This window comes from Geotrypetes seraphini, chromosome 5, assembly GCF_902459505.1.
Source record: "Geotrypetes seraphini chromosome 5, aGeoSer1.1, whole genome shotgun sequence".
NCBI classification, from domain to species: Eukaryota; Metazoa; Chordata; class Amphibia; order Gymnophiona; family Dermophiidae; genus Geotrypetes; species Geotrypetes seraphini.
The window spans coordinates 196,055,511-196,074,990 of NC_047088.1; the positions used below are offsets into that span (position 1 = coordinate 196,055,511).

General features: G+C 43.2%; 1 protein-coding gene across 3 annotated transcripts in view; it reads left to right on the top strand.

Annotated features, from left to right (window-relative positions):
• Positions 1–1,582: 1,582 nt before the first annotated feature.
• Positions 1,583–19,480, top strand: part of EVX2 (even-skipped homeobox 2) — a 39,164-nt gene continuing 21,266 nt past the window's right edge. For all 3 annotated transcript variants that reach the window (XR_004539670.1, XR_004539669.1, XR_004539671.1), the window contains exon 1: positions 1,583–1,705. The gene's annotated coding sequence lies outside the window, so the exon portion shown is untranslated. The remainder of the gene's footprint in view (positions 1,706–19,480) is intronic.

The following is a 19,480-nucleotide window of genomic DNA, read 5'->3' on the forward strand; positions in this document are numbered from 1 at the left end:
ATGTAACAACAATCACAGGCTGCCATCTGAGAATATGGGTTTCAGCAGCTGAACCATCCTAACCATCCTGTTCCAAGTTTTGAAGAAATCTCTCCATGAACAGCGGTTTTCAAGTGATGAAGACTTCAAGGAAACTGTGACATCCTGGTTTGAATGTCAAACAGAAGAATTCTTTTCAAAGGGATTAAATTTATTGCAGGAAAAGTGAATGAAATGCATGGAGCTATCAGGGGACTATATTGAAGAATAAAACTTTTTTTTTATTTTTTTGAAAACTCTTCTGTCCTACTGAGGTAGATAAATTATTGAATGCCCCTCATATTTCTTCAGGGTGAGAGTAGAATCTAGCTCAAAGGTGGTGACTGAGCCCTGGGATTACGTCTCCTCTGGCCTACTGGAGTTATCTGGCCCCGGCCTACGCCCAAACTCAGTATGACCTGTGAGACAGTAAGGGCCGGATTCTGTATAGGATGCACGGTCTCAGCAGCCGCCTAAGTGGCTCTTGAGAATCATACATGAGCGTCCTATATAGAATCGAGTCTAATCCCACCTAACCACCCCAGATCTCTAATTGATGTCCATGTCACAGGCGCTGGTTAGGGAATCGCATTGCTGCTGAGCTAATTGCCACAAGGGAATCTCCCTTCGGCGATCAGTTTAGCGGCCACAGCAGGGAACCTTTCCTCCTGCAAATGCCCTCCTGCTGGAACCCCTGAAGCCCCCCACCCCCAAATATCTACCGCCGCCTACAACCGGAACGCTGTTTATAAAATTTGCCCCTAAGTGTTTGCAAGTGATAGAAATAACTTCTTTTATGAACCCTGGTTGTGGGTGGGTGGTAGTCCCAATTTCAAAGAGCTGGCCGTAGCACCACGTGGTGAGCGCGGGGCGGGAAGCTAGGGTTACAAATACATAAAGTTCATTATATCAATAATGCAAGAAAATGTAATGCAGAAAAATGTAACTTGCAGTCGGTATTCAGATATCTCTAATTCCAGCTGACAATGGCCAGCGTTATGCGGCTTAATGCGCTGCTTAATGACATGGATGCAATGTCATTATGAGTGCATCCTGTTTTGGAAAGAGCACCCACTCTTTTGCATACTGTTTGTAAAGAGTGCGCACTGTTCACTAAGAGTGTGTACTCTTTCCTGATAGTGCAGGCATGTGCATATATGCATGCATGAATGAGAAAGAATGCACAATCTTCATGAAAAATGCACTCTTTCGGAATAGTTTGTGCTCTTTCTGAAAGAGTGTTCCATAGGCACCAAGCCTTCCCGCCCCCAAGCACTAACTTCCCCTTCCTGCACAAGTCTGTGGCAGCATGAACAAATAGGCATGGTGATTTACCCTTCCCAGACACTGTCTCCCCCAACTCTGGAGGCTGCAAAGAAAATTAAATTATGTGTAGGGCCAGAACGCTGAGTCGCTGTTGGCTCTGCTCATCTCCCTCCCCGAAACAAAAGTTACATCATGGAGGAAGGCGGAAGAGGAAGGAGACTAGCAGTGTTGGAAACAGCTCACCAAGGGCTCTGGTCCTGCGCATTATTTAGGGTAATTTTCTTTGCAGCCTCTGTAATCGAGGAGACAGTGGTAGGGAAAGGAAGATCGCCCTTCCTATTTGATCTTGCCACCACAGACTCAGGCAGGCAGTGGCCTGACAGGGGATGGAGGGAAAGTAAACTACAATGATTACAGTCAGGTAGGCCAAGGGCAACTTGGAACTTTGCAGAATTTGTATGTTGACCCGAGTATTGGAAAGAGATTGCCATGGTAACTGTAGTGCCAGGCCAGATATACGTAAACTGTGCTGTTGTGCTGTGCCTTCTGAGATTTTAAGTGTGCCGCAGCACACTGGCCAGGAAGAGAGGCGCCAGTGTAAGCTAACTTTCAACTTCCTGCCTTCTGCTGCAGATACGAAGAGGAAAGCAGGAGTATCGGCAGCAGAAGGCAGGAAGTTACAAATTAGCTGACGCCAGTGTTTCTCTTCCTGCCCCTATATGCTATGGCACACTAAGAGGAAACAGGAGTCCCAGCAGCTTCTCTCCCCACCCCACCCCCGGACCAGCAGCAACAGAACAGGAAACGAGTCCCGGCAGCTTCTCTCCCCACCCCCGGACCAGCAGTGGCAGCTAACTGTGATTTTAACTTAGTCACACAGCTGCTGCTAGCATTAGTTTAGACTCGGTTACTTCAGGCAGCCGCGGGAGCCTTTGCTAGGCTGGCCCACTTCGATGATGCGAGGTAGTTCCGGCCTAGCAAAAGCCCCGAGGGTGCCTGATGAAACTGCAGCTAAACTAATCCTAGTGGCAGTTGTGTGGCTAAGTTAAAACCACACAGTGAGCTGCTGCTAGTCTAGAGAGAGGAGAGGTATGCTGGACAGGGAAGGAGGGAAGGGAGAAGAGGTACTGCTGAACATGGAGAACAGGGAAGGGAGAAGGGGTACTGCTAGACCGGGGAGAGGTAAAAGAAAGGGAGAAGATGTGCTGCTGGACCTGGCAGAAAGGGAAAGGAAAGGTGCTACACACTGGAGGGGAGGGTGAGATGGTGCATGGGGAGAGAGCATGTTGACTTGGGGGTGGGAAGGAGGGATGCCACTTGAAGGAAGAGGCAAGGATAGAGAGAAAGCATACAGGAGGCAGAAGGTATTGGACTCATAGAGAGGGTGAGATGGATGGGGAGGATAGAAAGGAGGGAAGGAGAAATGTTACACTCTGAGGAAGTGGGAGAAAGCAGAGTGAAAAGTTTGACTCATGGAGAGAGGGAGAGAGAGAGAGATGTTGGATGGGGAGGGAAGAAGGACCAGAGGAGAAGCACGCAGGAGGAAGAGAGAAAAAAATGTTGGACTGGTGGAAAGGAGGGAGAAATGTTGGACTGGGAGGGGGGCCAGAAAGGAGGAAGGGAAGGGAGATGAACTGCAGAGGGCAGAAAGGAGGAAGGGAAAGAGAAATGTTACACTGGGGGGAGGAAGGAGAGATGACTAAAGGAAGGGAGAGATATCAAACCAGGAAATGGAAAGGAAGGAAGCGCTATAGAAATAATAATAATAATAGTAGTAGAGAGAGATGCCAGATTATGGGAAGGAGAGGAAAGAGATGCCAGACTGAGAAGGGAGGAAAGGAAGGTGAGAGATGTCGGACCACTGGGGGGGGGGGGGGAAGGAATGAAGGAGAGAGATGGCAGACCATGGAAATAGAGAGGGAAGGAGAGAGAGAGAGAGATAGGAAGGGAAGACATGGAAAAATAGATTTTGAGCAGAAAAATTGAAATATTGAATGTTAAGTTAATGCCAAAGATGTATGCAAACTAAGAGATCTGTGAGAGCGTCTGTTTGAACATTTGAGTTGCTTTAAAGTTTTAAAGTACCTCTTGCAGCCCAGTACATTTAGTTGAGTGTGGCTGGATTCTAATGCTGTTTGGTTTCTTGAAGCAGGAGCACGAAACGTTTGCACTTTTCAGCAATGATTGGGTGGTGAGGTAGTAAAAAAAAGGGGGGTTCCCTTCTGAAAAAAACCCCTCTATGTCTCTGAGCTGATCTTTACATATGTATAGCATTATTAAAGCTTTATTTAGGCATATTTTTGGGGTAGTATTCTGACATTATATACATAAAGATGGTTGCAAGGCAGAAAGTGAAGACAGAGAGAAAAACAGTCAATGGATAAGAAGGCCCTGGAAACAGTTAAAAGCACAGAAAAATAAAGTCACCAGACAACAAAGGTAGGGAAAATGATTTTATTTTCAATATAGTGATTGAAATCTGTCAGTTTTGAGAATTTATATCTGCTGTGTATATTGTATGTATATGAAAAATGAATGGAAAAAATTGCATTACAATTAGTAAAGGGTGTGGGATCTGGGGAAGAGTTTGGGTGGGTCTAGGGTGGAGTTTGGGAGGTCTGTGTTTGGGGGTACTGAGTTGATATTTGTTAGACTTCCCTGCTAGCACGCCCTACTGGAATTTCAGGGCCTGTCTGGAGGGCCTTTGTGCATGCATGAATGTCAGAGTCATCATGGTGACGTCCGCGCACTTCTTGGTGCCTCGAGTCATGGCCACTACCTTTAGTGTGCCCCGGCTCGAGAACATTTAAGAGACACTGCCCTAGAGGAACAGGCCAACCATGGACAATGTCACATTCAAGGATTTTAAGTTTGCCTTCTTCCTTCCTGTGACATAAACAGGTCCCTATGTCCCACACCTTCAGACATAAGGTAGTATTTGATTTCACTTGCACTTGCTTTGAGATCTACCCACCCTCACTCATGGTACCACAAGCAGAAATTAAGCAGCTAACATATCTTTAACTGGACTTGTACCCACTATTTTGCTAAATATATGCACTTTTTTCAATATCATAATGTACAGATATCAAATTCTAGATGCCCAGGCAACCTGACGTCTATAATTTTTCCTGTCCTGGTGCCAGCCCTAGGCTTAGTTTCAGAGTTTATGAGATCCATTCACAACTGAAAATGCAATATGTTCATAAAATTTGCTGGCAAGAATTTTTGTTACAAGGATAATCCTAACATAGAAGTCAATGAAATAATATTGTTACAGAACTAATTTCAGAATAATATTGTGCATGGAAAGACATTTATTGCTAATCTTCAGGTAAAGTAAGTTTTCTCTATCTCCAGCGTGCTGCAGTCTAATTTTGTACCTGAGGCAATAGATGGGGAATGACTTTCTCAATCACAAGGAGTGTCAGCAGGATTTTACTTCCAAGTTTACTTGCTATCCTGCACATTAAAAAAAAAAATCCTGTCTAAGCAGCTTATATTTCTCATAGATAGTACAAAGAAGAGTGGAAAGAGAACTGGGGAACAGGTGTGACAGAAAGAGGGTGGGTAGGAAAAAAACTACAATAATTGACAGAAAAGGTAGAGCAGGAAAGTGAGGGATGGGAGGGATAAGGGTTGTCATACCCTCAATGGACCCCTACCTCCTCTTCAGCCCCCTCCTCTTTCCTTCTTGAACACTAAGTCCAGACTCCCTTTGTCCTATGTGATTCCACTTCATCAGCTCTCCTCTAATTCCCTACATAAGCACTTGCTCGGACTCTCCTTTTGTCCTGTGTGTCTGTCATAATTAGATTATAAGCTCTTCTGAGCAGGGACCATCTCTTACATGTACAATGTACAGCACTGCGTGTGCCTGGTAGTGCTATTGAAATAATAAATTGTTGTTGTTGGGGGGAGAATAAACTCAAGCATGGAGAAAAACATCATCAGAGAAAAATTTTAAGGTCAGTTTTGAATCCATGCATGCCAACTGCAGAGAAAGAGATGTAGCAAATATGGTATTATAATGGTCTTTCTATAACATCTGTGACAGGGAAGCTCCTGTCACTGGTTTAAACCCTGCCACTCAAACAAATGTGCCTATTCCTAAGCCCAGGAAGCTGCCCATTAACTCTATTCCCAGTACTAAGAGCAGACAGGCAGGGCAGAACAGAGACGGAATGGCAGAAGAGAACAGAATACCTGTTCCAAGTCACTATAATCCCTTTTATAAGTCATCTGTTAATTCTGCAGCTAAACCTCTGGTCAGGAAATCTGACCCAGTAAGGATTAAGGAAAGGGCTGGAGCTGACAGGCAGAACGGGGCTAGAGCAGGAGTGAAAGTTACCCAGCGGAATAAATCAAGGCCAGCTGAGAACTCCAACAAGCAATCAGGAACTTGGAGGGAAGGGTGTGCCTCCCAGAGCAGGGAATGGAAGGCTAAGAAACTCCCTGACACACAGCACTGGCAGACTAACCAAACCTTGCTTTCCAAGCAGAAGCTAAGTGAAAGGGGAAGGCTCCACGAGCAGGGCTTGCCAAAGGCTGCTTCAGAGGATAGCCTGTGTCCAGCCTCAGAGAGCGAGGAATCTTTCATGGAGGTATAGGGAGGTATCTCTGAGAGAAATGACATGGACTGCAGCCCTGAAGCCTTAGACTATAGGTCTGAATACAGCATGGTACTGTGTGGGGGGAAGGGGAATTAAAGTTTGTGCTGTAACAATGGTCTAAAGCAGTGATTCCCAACCCTGTCCTGGAGGAACACCAGGCCAATTGGGTTTTCAGGCTAGCCCTAATGAATATGCATGAGAGAGATTTGCATATGATGGAAGTGATAGGCATGCAAATTTGCTTCATGCATATTCATTAGGGCTAGCCTGAAAACCCAATTGGCCTGGTGTTCCTCCAGGACAGGGTTGGGAACCACTGGTCTAAAGTATTTGAAAGAAACAGTTCTGTCCTTAGGAAGGACTGTATAATGAATGAGTGTTGGAGGTGTGAATGTGAGGTTTGGCTAGTAACGAAATTAAACCAGAATCCCTGTATGCCAGCCAAGCATAGTGAGTGGGGGATGAGTAATGCTAACTAACCTTGAAGGGAGAAGTAAAGCCCGGAGTGGATTCAGTGACCTGACATTGCACAGCCCTGATAGTGGGAACTTTGGGTGGGGACTTTAGACCATTAAACAAAGGGTGGATGGTTCCCAGCCCCTACCCCGTAATCAAAAGGGTAGTGGGGTATTTATACTTCAGGTGGGTCAGGTGGGGAGAACTTCCTGAAGCAACCGCAGGCCCAATATAGCAAGTTTTAAAGGGAAAAGTTTTGGGTTTATTTCTATTTTCCTGAATGCAGTGTGGACTTACTCTGAAGGAGAATTATTGTTTATGTAAAATCTTTTCCAAGCCCAATCAGCCGAGGTAGCTGCCTAAGGCCCAGTGTCTTTGAACTGGGTAATAAAGATAGGAACTGGCAGTTATTTGTGGAGTTTTTCTTTTCTGCTGTGTTTAACCCAGAGTGGCCCTCTAAGGAGCGCTCAGACTTGCGCCTGGGGCGGGAACCGGGTTGCCAGCGCTAGGCTTACCCCTGGCCCCGTCACACATCTTAAAGGTTTTTTTACACAGTTGCTGGTAAAAAACCATAAATATAGATACTCATGTATTAAAAATTAGGGCTGGCACCAGGGCTAGAAACATTCTGGGTGCCAGGTTGTCCGGCCTTTTACCTCCTCTTCTATGAAACCACGCTAGCGTTTTTTAGCACAGAGAGCCATGCTGAATGGCCCGCGCTGCTCCTGATGCTCATAGGAACTCAATAAGCGTTGGGAACATTGGCTCTCTGCGCTAAAATCCGCCAGTGTGGTTTCATAGAAGAGGGGGTTAGACTGTGATACCTAGTGCCAACCAACAGGGGCAATGTTAGGAAATTCTACTTTACGGAGAGGGTGGTGGATGCCTGGAATGCGCTCATGAGAGAGGTAGTGGAGAGTAAAACTGTGACTGAATTCAAAGAAGCGTGGGATGAACACAGAGGATCTAGAATCAGAAAATAATATTAAAAATTGAACTTAGGCCAGTACTGGGCAGACTTGCATGGTCTGTGTCTACATATGGCTGTTTGGTGGAGGATGGGCTGGGGAGGGCTTCAATGGCTGGGAGGGTGTGGATGGGCTGGAGTAGGTCTTAACAGAGATTTCGGCAGTTGGAACCCAAGCACAGTACCCGGTAGAGCTTTGGATTCTTGCCCAGAAATAGCTAAGAAGAAAAAATTTAAAAATTTAAATTGAATCAGGATGGACCATTCGGGTTTTTATCTGCCATCATCTACTATGTTACTATGTATCATCCTTAGGGTCAGTGGTTGTTGCTGCTCCTGTTTGCTACTGGTAGAATCCATGTCAAAAGAAAAATACTATGACTTGTGATTTACTTTGATGTTGGTCTATAAAGAGCATAGATTGTAAGTAGAAAAAGATTCAAGTTTTCAAATTTCCAAGTTTATTTAAATTTTAAATATCACCCATTTGGATGTCCTTCTAAGCAGTTTACAAACTAATTTAAAATAAAAATGAAAAATACACCGTATCTTACAAGATAGAAGAAAATAAAAATATACAATCTAAAAAGAACAACAAAAGGCTATAAACATCCAAAATAATAAAACCCTTAGTGCGCATGCATACTTCAAACTCCGTGCCTCCATGCGTCTGTGCTATGAATGTACAGAAAGATCCAGCAGTGGTTTCCGCATTGCTCTCCCTTGGCGACGCTGGCTCCTTCTACTGCGCATGCGGAGGCATGGAGCCAGTGGAGACCACCACGGCGGCAACTCCCCCTCCTCCTGCACTCACTCCGTCTAACACTATTTTTTACACAGTTGTGTGACTCAAAGGACCAAGGAGAGCACAAAAATAATAACAGGGAAGCAGGCATACCAACGCTTAGCATCCGGACTGTGGTTGGCAGTTGTTCAGACTGGGTGGAAACGACTAGCAGGAGGCAAAAGGAGTGATTTAAGGGTAGGTGGGAGAAGGGGGCTAGAGCTGAAGCATTTCAGTGCACGAGAAAGAAAGACAGATAGGCATGGAGCAGGGAGAGAGACAGAAAGAAAGAAAGACACACACACAAAAAGACAGGGGGTGGGGAGAGAGACAGACAGAAAGACAGACAGACAGGGGGCCAGGGAGAGATACAGAAAGACATACACAAAGAAAGAAAGGGGGCAGGGAGAGAGAAAGAAAGACAGACATAAAGAAAGAAAGAGAAATAAAGAAATGCCTAAGTCTACACATCTACAGTATTCTAGCACCTGTTAATGTAACGGACTAAAAAACTAGTAAACATATAAACATATATCCAGTGCTGTTCACTCTGGCCAATCACCAATGACAATGCAATTATAGGAGTCACAAAACAAATGGCTAGTAGTGACAATATGATGAAACCTTCCGCCCAATGTCAGCGGTGGCCACAAAAGCAAACGAGATGCTAGGAATTATTTAAAAAGGGATGGTTAACAAGACTAAAGATATTATAATGCCTCTGTATCGCTCCATGGTGCAACCTCATCTGGAGTATTGCATTCAATTCTGGTCTCCTTATCTCAAGAAAGATATAGCGGTACTAGAACAGGTTCAAAGAAGAGCGACCAAGGGGATAAAGGGGATGGAACTCCTTTCGTATGAGGAAAGACAAAAAAGGTTAGGACTCTTTAGCTTGGAAAAGAGACAGCTGAGAGGAGAAATGGTTGAAGTCTACAAAATACTGAGTAGAGTAGAATGAGTACAAGTGGATCGATTTTTCACGCCATCAAAAATTACAAAGACTAGGGGACACTCGATGAAGTTACAGGGAAATACTTTTAGATTGTAAACAATTTTTATTGACTGAAAAACAGGCGGAACCATAGGAAAATAGTTGTATACAAAAGACATCAAATAGATGCAGAAGATCCGCTAAAACAAAGCATAACAGTACAAAGTCATTTGTCATTTATATCCACCCACTAACCCCCGAAATCCCAGAACTCCCTTCCAATCTTCCTTCCCTACCCCCCCCTCCCCATCCTTCAAACATGGAGGGGGATACGAAGGTATCTCCTGGGCGCATGGGAAGCCAAGGACCCCCTGAGCATGAAAAGTCCAAGAAAGGACCAGGCATGCCAGTCCCAGGAAAAACAAAAGAACACACATGGTTCCCCCAGGGTCTGGACTCTGATGACCCCAGGGCGCTCAGCAGGGCTAGGCGCCCCCTTACAGGGAAATACTTTTAAAACCAATAGGTGAAAATGCATTCCAGAGGAGCAGCCCAGCCACACTAAATATCCTCATTCTTAGGAAGGAAGTGGAAGGGGCGAAAGTATGGGGAGACTGTCTAGAAGCTGGGTAGATGGGATTGTGCTGAGAGGTGTAGGAAGAAAACAGTACAGATAGGGATAATGACTTGATTAAGGAAAATCGATCTTCAGTTCTTTACCAGCAGATGATTGCTTATTGCCCTGCCATTGGTTGCCATCCTTGGCTCCTGATGGACAGCTTAGATCCTTAGGCGCTTCTACATAACCTAGGCCAGCTGGAGAGCTAGGGCCCATTCCATTGCTACCCATTTGGCCTACTGATGATCACTGGACATTATAGAATGCATTGGGACCAGCTTCCATCTTTATGTCAAAAACTTACTGATTTCTCTCCTGCCAGATGTCCTGATCTTTCTTTAGAGGCAAAGATCTGTGCAAGTATATGATTGCCAAGGCAACAGAGGAGTCTTTTTTTGAATTGTGTGCATAATGTGGTCAGACATCATGCTGAGACTCCTTGGGGAGGGAGGGGAGGGGGTTGATGTCCAGTTATGGAGTTATGGGCTTATAGCCTTAAGAAGATTAATTAGCAGTTTGGGTTGTGGAAATGCCTTTAAGGCGGCCATATGATCCAGCATAAGCGGGTGCCTCCTTTCATCCTGTAGCAAGAGTACCTGAGCCAAAGAAGTATCCTTGAAGCAGTTTGTACAAAAGACATCTTTGCAATGAAATTGACTCAAGAACTTTAGGCCTAGAGAGTTATGTGGGGACAGAAATCAAACTCATCCATGCTGGAAACAAATCCATCCCCGCCTATCTCCATAAACTTCAGAAGTAGTTATTTAAGTATGCTGCTGAATTAAAGGCTCTGGTAGAAACCCATTTACATATAAGCAAAGACACTTTATGATTTGAAATATTAATTGGGAAGAAATACATACTTTGTAAATACATACTAATGTAAATATAAAATATAAATACTCCAACTAATGAGGACCCTGAAGCTATGTCAGCTGAGGACTTCCTCTGAAAGTGGCCGGGGGTTCCTTTTGCCAAGCTTGGCAGGCAGCGTGTCCCTCAGTCATAGATGCTGGCACCTCAGTGGCTCAGTGGATGCTGCCAGTGACTGTAACACTTGATGGAGGGAAATTCTGGCCGCCTATGGATGAGGTCCTCAGCTGGCTGTGCTTGGGGATCCCCATCAGCCATTGCAAGTGTCAATAAGTACTTCAACACTGGAGAAATAAAACCAGAAATGCATTTCCTTTCCTGTTGAATATAATACAAAGACATATGTACATTTTCCAAATCAATAAATTCCTTTTTTTTTTAACCTTTGTTGTCTAGAGATTTATTTTTCCATCAAGTTGATTCCAGTTTATCATTTTTGTGCATTCCTGTCTTCTGCAAATACTTCTTCAAGCAGTTACTGACCATTGTCCAGCATTTTTTCCCTCTGCCACTCCCCACCAGCCCCATGCCCAACATTTCTCCTTCTATCAACCCCCTCCAGCGCAATGCCATGTTTCTTCCTTTCTTCCCTCCATGTACAACATTCCTCCTTCTTGCATCCTTTTCCATCTGTCTCACCCTTCTCTCTCCACCACAATATCCAATATTTCCCTCTCCCTCCTCTCGCAGGTCTCTGCACCTTTCATATCTCCCCCCCTAAACCCAAAGCCAAGATTATTTCCCTTCTCCAGGCCCTGATATTTTTCTCCCTCTCAACCCACAATTTCCCCTCCCCCCAAGGGCCTTCCTGGGCACTGGGTCCAGCGGGGGGATCCTGAGGGCAGAAGCATGGCACTCAGGAATGCTGCCAGCTCAACCCTAAAATGTCCCCACCCCCCTCCACTCTACCATATTTAAGATAGTCCCCCTGGCCTACCAAGGTACCTGATGGTCCAGTGGGGGTCTTCGTTGTAGGAGTATGGCCCTTTTGCTCTTGCCTCCTTGCGGCTGCCTTCTAAAATGGTTGCCGCAACTTTTCCCAGGTGCTTGCAGCATTTCCAGTAATACTGTGAGGTTGCAGTAGCCATTTTATAATACAGCCATGAGGAGGCAGGAGCAAAAGGGCCGTGCTCCTACCTCGAAGACCCCCGCTGCACCACCAGGTACTTCAGTAGTCTAAGGGACAGAAGAGCTGCAGGTTGCTGACTCTTCCCTCTCTCCCCACACCCCCTCCCAATGTGCAGCATCTCTTTCACTCTCTTCTCACCCACCCCAAGCCTGTGCAGCATCTTACCAGCCTTTCCCTTCAGGCTGCCAGGAATGTTCCTTCCCTCCTCCATGCTACCAGAAACTAACCCAAAGCCTTCCCTCTGAGCATTTGCATCAGAGGGAAGGTTTCAGGGTCAGCTGCCAGCAGTGTAGAGGAAGGAATGCTGCTGGCATCCTGAAAAGAGCGAACAAGTGTGCCGGAGGAATGTAACATCCCCGCGGGAACCCCATGTAATGTGATATTATCTGCAAATATCACTTTGTCATATCTACCACGCTCCATACACAAAATGGTCTCTCTTTCTTTAATCTATCCGCCCTCTCTCCCTTTTTCTTTTTCTTTCTCTCTTTCAAGGTTTAATAAGTATTTTGTATATAGTTTGTTATATTAATTGCATCCTTAGTCCCAAATATGTATTATTTAAGTTTACTGGAATTATTGCCTGACCCAAAGCTGGATGTGATTTAAATTAGGGATTTATAATAAAGTGAACTTCTATTAGAATTTAAGTTAGAGTATATTAATTTGATGGATTTAAAAGTGAATTTTTGATGTGGCCTCCAAGCCAGTACAGTCATCTGTTCAGAAAGGTGTTAAATGCACCATTCAATAGAGCAGAAAAGAAAGGACTGAGCCATTACCTTCAGAAAGTGTTAAGTACACCTATTCAGATAAGACAAAAGACATGGCCAGGGTGGATACCAGAGCTAAACAGAACTTTGGCTTAGAGTCATTAACCTGGCTGAGTCAGTCCGCTCCGTGTCCGATCCGACGCAGGACAACTGATTCACAACAGGCCTATATTCAAATGGGGGCAATTGGAGGAACATCTCCCATTGACTTCACGGATCACTCTCCAGCAATCCAGATGCATGCGCAGACAATCTACTTTGCTTGTAGATGGTCTGTGCATGCATTTGATGTCCGGTTTTTTTTTTATTTATTTTTTACTTTTTGACTTGTGAGCCCATGGTTTTAACCCGCGGGTTAAAACTACAGGCTCGAGTCAGGGCGGGAGAATCGGAGCAGAGATTGGGGCAGAGCTCGGAGAGACAGTAGAGCTGGAAGATTGGGGCAGGAGATTTGGAGCAGAGATTGGGGCAGGAGAGTCAGGGCAGAACTTGGGGCAGAGAACATGGATCGATGATCAGGGCAGGAGAGGTGGGGCAGAGCTCGGGGCAGAGAGCAGGGCTGGAAGATCGGGGCAGAGATCAGGGTAGCAATGGAGCAGGAGAGTTGGCAGGGACATGTGCGACTGGTCCCCAGTAGTCGCTTCTTCTTTTCATCGGCTAGCCCAGTTGGTGTCCCAGATTTATTTAGTGAATCACGTCCCTGCCTATTTCCCCTCATTTGCATGCACAGATCGAAATTGGATCAGAACAGAGGTTAGAGAATCAGATCGGAGGAAAATCAGGTAGCAAACCAATCGGTACACAATTGGTTTGATTAGTGAATCTAGCCCTTTAACAGGATGTAGATGAAACAGAAGCTCTTCACACCAAATTCATCTCTGGACTATAAGATCAAACAGAAGCCCTTCATACCAAATTCATCTCTAGACTACTCCAATCATCAAGAACAATAGAAGCTCATCACACTATTTTAAACCACTCAGACATAGATTCAGACCACATTCAGCAAAGACAAGTAACAATACTCTGTATTGGGACACCATTTTAAGCCAGTGTAATTCAATCATGACATCACCTAGAAACAGAGGGAATTGAAAGACTTCTCTATGATTGGATGCGAGGCCCTGTCAGCCTCAGGGATGGGACAACTGCTATGCAACATGGGCCAGAGACCTAGGATTCTATTTTTAGAACAAGTCCCAACCATATAAATATAAAGTGGAATCCTTTCTCAGGGGAGAAGATGCTTTTTCTCCCTCTGGAATCAGCTACAACTCTTCTTCTCCCTGGATCACCATGCTACTTCACTAGGCCATGCAGCCTCTGCTTCATTTTAAGGGCTATTCAAATTGTGAGTAACTTTTTTAATCCAGATAAATTAATCCTTCTGCTTTAGTAACATTTGTCTTGTGCAATCCTTTTGTCTTGGCTCAGAAGGTCCCATCTGTAACAGCTTTACCTGCTTGATTAATGCTTTTAAATAAATATTTACCTATATTATATTTAATTAAAATTACAGAGCTAAGTTTTAATCAAGCAGCTAACTTTCCCCACATTAATAGTTCTTTATAATATATATCTCTCTAAGCCAGAGAGGGATATATATTATTGGTGGAGTTTCCTTCATTTAATATAATTTTTATAACATATTTTAATGGTACAGAATGTGCAGGCAAGATTATAAATAGTACACAGCCTAAATTTATTTTCTAAGAGTTAAAGTATTGTTATGCTTTAAAAGTAAATAGTAATTGTATTGTTCTGCTTTGTACTTTAAAGAAAATATTGAAAATTGTATTGGGCTGTTTTTATGAAAGTCCTCACCATGTGGAAGACAGTCACTTACAGATTTTTCCCTGCTATCTAATCTAATCTATCACTGTTAACTGTTTATATTCATTTTCCAGTCAACCTGCATCCTGGTGAACATATATTATTAAAATATATGGGAACTGATGCTTGACTACTTTATTCTCCTTAAACGATATTTCCTCCTAAACTTCCATCCTGCTAAGGCTGGTGTATACTTTATGTTCAGGCATAATTTTGAGGTGGTCTTCATGCCAGTAACCTCTACTGAACGCCCATGAAATTTATGTCTTCAAAGCTATCCTTCTAAACCTCTCTTCTCCATAAAAGAGAGCATTTCTAAATACACCAAGCCTTTCCCGGCTTTGGCCCGGTACCAACGAGTGAATTAGGGAAATTCAGGGTATAAAAATGTTCTGGTGTAAAAATAGAACCGATTCTGCAACATATACTGATAGTACCACACAGAAACCCCCTATTTTAGGTGTAGACAATCCCACTTTACCTTAATAATGTTAAAAGTTTTGTTAGGAAAGAAAGTTGTACTCCAAAGATGACCCATCCCCATGGGATCCCCATGAGTCTGGAAGGGATCCCCTGGACATTAAGGGGATCCCACAGGATTCCTATGGTCCCCGTTCCCATGCAGCTCTCTCTGCCTAGAATGGGCTCCTTGATGCTGTGGCATCACCTAGCTGGAAGGCAAGATGTGTGTGAACTTATGTTTTCATGTGGAAAGGTGCAACTAGAGGACAAGATAGGAGTGGACTTAAGCTAACTTGCCATGTGAACTAGCTGGATAACAATAAAAGTAGGCCACTGCACATCTTGAAGGTGCAAAAATCTAGCTGGAAAGGAATAATTAGTAGATTATTTGAAAGTGTCAATTAAATGTGGCTCGGGTGCTTCCGGACTGCTACTTTGAGGTAATGTTGGTTAAGAATAAAAGTGTGGTCCATATGTACTCCATACAGAGGTGCATTGTGTGTTCATTTGCTGAATATGTACAGTATGTGGAAACACAAGATATACTTAGTGGGCTTGACATCTACATATGATATACATCTGAGCAGGGCCGGTGTTAGACATGATGGACCTCAGTGCAGATGCTAGGGAGGGGATCCCAAAGCTTGCTTGCAAGCTGTCCTTTCTTCAATTTCAGGAATGATTGGGGCCCTCTGCAACAAGTGGGCCCGGGGCAATTGCCCTGTTTGCCCAACTCTAATACCGGCCTTTCATCTGAGCCTGGGGAAGATGAACCACTTATGTAAAAGGACTCTGCCCCATGTCGGAGTCATTCATTCTTCCATAAATAATGAGAGCACCCAATCATTAAGAACAATAACAACCAATCAAATATTGAATTTCCAAGTTAAAGTACCACATAATGGTGGATCAATAACTCTTCTCACTAGATTTTTCAGATGACAAGGCAAATCTAGGGGAGCATGGCTAACTAGTTTAACAGTAAATACATGCATCCAAAATAATTAAACTACTTTAGAAAATGAGAATAATACATGACTATGAAGGATTAAATGTGCTAAATAGGAAACAAAATGAACAATTTTTAATAGCCTAGTCACACATTGGCAAAGTTATGCAGAAGATATATCAATAGCAAAGAAAGGAAAGAATATCGGGCCTCTGTGGCAAACAAGAGATATATGAAACACAAAATCTATTACTAAAGACTTAGAAAAGAATGTGGTGCTAGGTCCCAGAACTCTCTTCTGTAAACCTTACAAAGTCTAGACTAAATATGGAATGGTGCATGCTTAATGCACATCTCATATACAGAGCTGGTGAAAAAGTGGTGGATGCCCTAGGGCAGGGGTCAGCAACCTTTTTACAGCAAAGAGCCAATTTATCAAAAATGTTTGGTCCAAGATTTACAAAGAGTTGCAAAGTGTAGCTTCTTTCCCCTTCAACCCCTTGCAGGTCTGTGCACCTCTCATCTCTCCCCTCACCCTCACTGGGCCCCAACCCTTTAATCTCCCTCCCAACCACACGATTTCCCCCTCAAGGCCTACTGAGGTACCTGGTGGTCCAGCGGGAGTCTTTGTGGCAAGAATGCATGCCCTCTCGCTCCTGCCTTCTAAAATGGCTGCCACAACCTCTTGCAGCAGCTCGCCATACTACAGGAAATGCTGTGGGCAGCTGCGAGAGGTCACGGCTGCTATTTTAGAAGGCAGCTGCAAGGAGGCAGGAGCGAGAGGGTCATGGTCCTGCCACAAAACCCCCCGCTGGACTACCAGGTACCTCAGTAGGCCTGGGATGAGGGATCGTGGGGTTGGGAGGAAGATTAAAGGGTCATGGCCTGGAGAGTCACAGCCACATGCAAAAAGAGCCGCATGTGGCTCACAAGCTGCAGGCTGCTGACCCCTGCCATAGGGGAGCACTTCTCAACCCAGTCCTTGAGGCAGTGGCGTAGTATGGGGGACTGACCACCCCAAGCACCATCTTTGCGGGGGTCACCAGCACCTTTCCTCCTCTCTTCCCCCCCCCCCCATATACCTCCTTATACATTTATTGGCACGAGCAGCATCTTCCACTTGCTGCTCATGCCAGCCTCAGCTTCTTTCTGACATCACTTTCTCATCACGGGACCAGGATATGACATCAGAAGAGAGCCGTGGCTGTCACGAACAGCACGTGGAAGATGCTGATCGCACCAGCAAACATTTCAACAGGTATGCAGGGGCGGGGGGGGGGGGGGTGCTGAAGTGGCAGGAAAAGTGGGGAGCACTCAAGTGGCAAGGATGAGTGGAGGGGTGCATGGTGTGGCAATGCAGGGCACTACCATCCCAGATGCTAACCTCCCTCGCTAAGCCACTGCCTTGAGGTGCACCTAGGTCCCAACAAGTTTGAAGGATATCCACAATGAATATACATGAGATAGATTTACATGCACTGCCTCCTTGGTTTATAAATCTATCTTACGCATATTCATTGTGGATGTCCTGCAAACCTGATGGGACCTAGGTATGTTTAAACGACTGGGTTGAGAAACACTGCCCTAGGGAAACCTTTAACCTTCCTCCCCCCCCCCATACAATAACGTTTAGTCCTCCAGCTGCAACCCCTCCAAAATTCTAATAATTAAACTCAACATTCCTAATCATTAGAGAATGACACGGTGACAAAATTCATCACTCTTCCCGTCCCCGTGGATAATCGCAGGAAACCATCTTCATGTCATTCTTTAAGGAGAGAGGGAAGAATCAGAGTATAATTGGGCACAACCACTGACCCGCAAGCTTTGCTTTGAAGAATGCTGGTGTAGAAGGACTGAGGTTGAAATAGACACTAGAAAATGACATGGGATTATTTCCTGCGGTTATCCACGAGGACAGGAACGGTGATGAATTTTGTCACCGTGTCATTCTCTACTAATCATCACATAAACATCTTACAAAAATACGGAACAGCATCAGTAGTTACTGATGGTTCTTTGATTTTTGTGTGGTTACTGGAACCTATTGCTTTTGTTTGAATGCAGCTGCTTTTTGCTGCCCCAGGCAGCTGCCTAGTTTTGCCTAATGAATGCCAGATACATCCTATAATGGTGCTTTTTTCTATATGCCTCACTGAACAGGCAGATTGGAAGTCTGTAGTGTTCAGTTTAGTACATCTCACTGAATATGTGCAGATTATGGTTTTCATTATAAAAGATATAGAGGGGAAACATTTTTATTATTTGCGTTATATTTCAGAGAAATATATGATCAATATACAAATGCAGAATGATTCTGTTTCATAGAGTTTGTTTTAAGAGCAAAGTCAGTGGTGTTTGTGGCATAATAATCAAGGCCTTACACTGTACTGGATTCTTAACATAATCTAGACATGCTTTACCGGTCTATACAAGACTCATCCAGGAGATGGCGGAATAGTCTTACAGATAGTTAAGGTACACCCTTTCATTTCTAAAGAAGATAAAAAGTTGAAAATCACCACCAGATCATATTTTGCAGCTATCCATTATGTTTCAAAACATAGCAAAATGTACCCATTTCTCAAGAAATCCTATATTTTGATGTACAGAAATATATATTTTTTTTAAAAAATATGTACCTATACACTTTTTTTTTTAACATCATCCTATTTTCTGAGCTCACAGAAAAGAATCAATTTAGTACAAGAACTATCATGCTGGCAAATATATATTTATATTTTTATATATTTATATATATATATATATATATATATATATTTTTAATGAGATCAAGGGTTTTCTTTAATAAATTATATATTGGAAATCTTGATTTGTTATGGGGGGGGGGGGTTTAGTCCTCTGATCTCATTTTACTAGTCTTCTTTGATGTGGGATTAAATTCTTATAGTGGATTGTAATTTTAAGATATGTTTATATTATGATTACTAATAAAATATATAGATTTTAATATAAAAACACAAAAAATACAGGTACTATTGTATTTTTTGTTTGTTTGTTTTTATACTAAAGTCAATACATTTTATTAGTAACCATAATATAAACATAACTTAAATTTAAAAAAGAGACATTTTAGAATATGTATTTATTTCTTAAATCTATAGTTATACAATTTAAATTTAGGTCAGAAAATATATTTATGTCTAATATTGGTATTTAAAATAGCAAATATTTAGAATAGTCCATAAGCTTGTTTAATGAGATTTACTTTATATCTGAAAACAGTTACATTAAGAAAAATGAATATGTAATGGACTCCTTAATTTTCCTAGAAAGGGTAAGTAGGAAAAATACATGTTTATGGATAGCAGAAACAGAACAGATTTCATACTTAGCCCACATAAGCTGAGTGGAAAGTATAGTTCCTAGTCTAGAAAGCTTATACTAGGAACTTACCAAAAGACCTTGTTTATAAATGGTCCTTATTCCACAAATTATTTGGCTTCAAATCTGAATTTGTCAATCCAATAGAACCAAATCAAGGCTTTGGCATTTTTAAATCTAACTAAACAGTGAATTATTATTATTTTTAAATCAATTGTAAGTAAATAAGTTTTTCTGGAACATAGTCTATCAGAATACAACCGAATGATGAACTTTCTCAGCCCAACCAAGAAGAGAATGATGTGGAGCCATGAAACGTACAAGTTATTCCACATTTTTAGTTTCTTTTCATATCATTGAAGCGAAAAGTGTCAAGAAAAGTGTGGAATAACTTGTACGTTTCATGGCTTCACATCATTCTCTTCTTGGTTGGGCTGAGAACTTTTCAGCCCATAAAAT